Consider the following 1,441-nt stretch of genomic DNA (forward strand, 5'->3'; position numbering starts at 1 on the left):
TTTTGGTTCTTTCTGACTTTCTTTCTGCCTCAGCAGCACAGTTGATCCCCATGGACAGACACGCCAATATTCCTCATGACTCCGACCTGCTTTACACTCCCTATTTTCTCGACTCTACCTGTAGTGACTATTTAACCTAATCTATACTCAAGCCACTGAGGGATGGGAACGGGAGACCTTTGTTCTGACGCGTGCTCCAGACGATAAAACAATGTCCATACGAGTCGTGTATCTTTCAATCTAGTATCGATCCATTTATTTTGTGTTCAATATGCATGCCAGTCACGCTGAATACAAACAGGTTTAACTCAGCTCATCTCCAGGGCTTCTCCAGACACGGTCAAAACACTGTTTGCTTCCATCCCACACACCTGAATCTGATGACCAGGGACCAGTAGTTAAACACTTTTAATCTCAATCAGATCTGACCAGATTTTGAAATCCAATTTTTTGTGATCCAGGATCAGACAACTCGGACAGATTTTGTCCCAGTATTTCAAAGAAATTCAGGATAGGATCACCCTGATCCAGATTCAAACTTTTCAAGATGACTAGATCCTGAATATCAGTGCTTTAATCCTACCGATCTCCATCTCGTGCAGGAGTGGCCAACCCCGCGGCTCTCGAGCCGCATGCGGCTCTTCAGTATATCGAATTGTAATTGTGTTTGTTTTGTTGAGAATATTTATCCCAGTTCACAAAGGGTTAACAACACATAAGTTCCAGCCCAATCGTTACACAGAGTTTTCAACAAAGAAGTGCTTTAGCCAATCAGAATGCAGATCCTGCAGTACTGGAGGCGGGCTTTACTGCACACGCTATGTGACAGTGCAGGGAGAGATCTGCTTCCGATCGGCAGAAATATAACTCAGATAAAACCGTAATAACTCAATATAATGTTGTCAAATCAAAACGATAACAATTTGCAGTTGTATGTGTATGTGAGAAGGCCTGCTCCCGGAAAGCTGGCAACTGACACAGAAGGACTCCCGAATTTGGTGATTCGCGGTAAAGAAATAAACAAGAGAGAAAGTGCATCTCTGTCAGCAGAGCTTCTGTCAGTCAGAGGGTTAGGTAAAAGTTGAGATGTCATGTGAGGACAATTAACAAAAATACACTTAATTTATTTACATTTATTTTTAAATGACGGTCATGAATGTGTGTGTGAGATACAGACAGAATAAAGGCCAGGCATATTTTATTAAATGATGTGCCCTTTCATGCATTTGAGCCCCTTCCACATCCTCTGCACGTTTCAAAGAAGCAACATGCATAGTAAGATAACTACTTTTTTCAAATGTTTTGAACTGAGAGTTTGTGTGTGAGACACAATATTAATGATTAACAATAACTGGCCTCTGGACTTAATACTGGTAGGAGAGGTTTAAGTCCATTTCTGTCAATATCATGGACTATGACATTTATAGGAAATCTGGCTGAG

This window comes from Gymnodraco acuticeps, unplaced genomic scaffold (genome assembly GCF_902827175.1).
Source record: "Gymnodraco acuticeps unplaced genomic scaffold, fGymAcu1.1, whole genome shotgun sequence".
NCBI lineage: Eukaryota > Metazoa > Chordata > Actinopteri > Perciformes > Bathydraconidae > Gymnodraco > Gymnodraco acuticeps.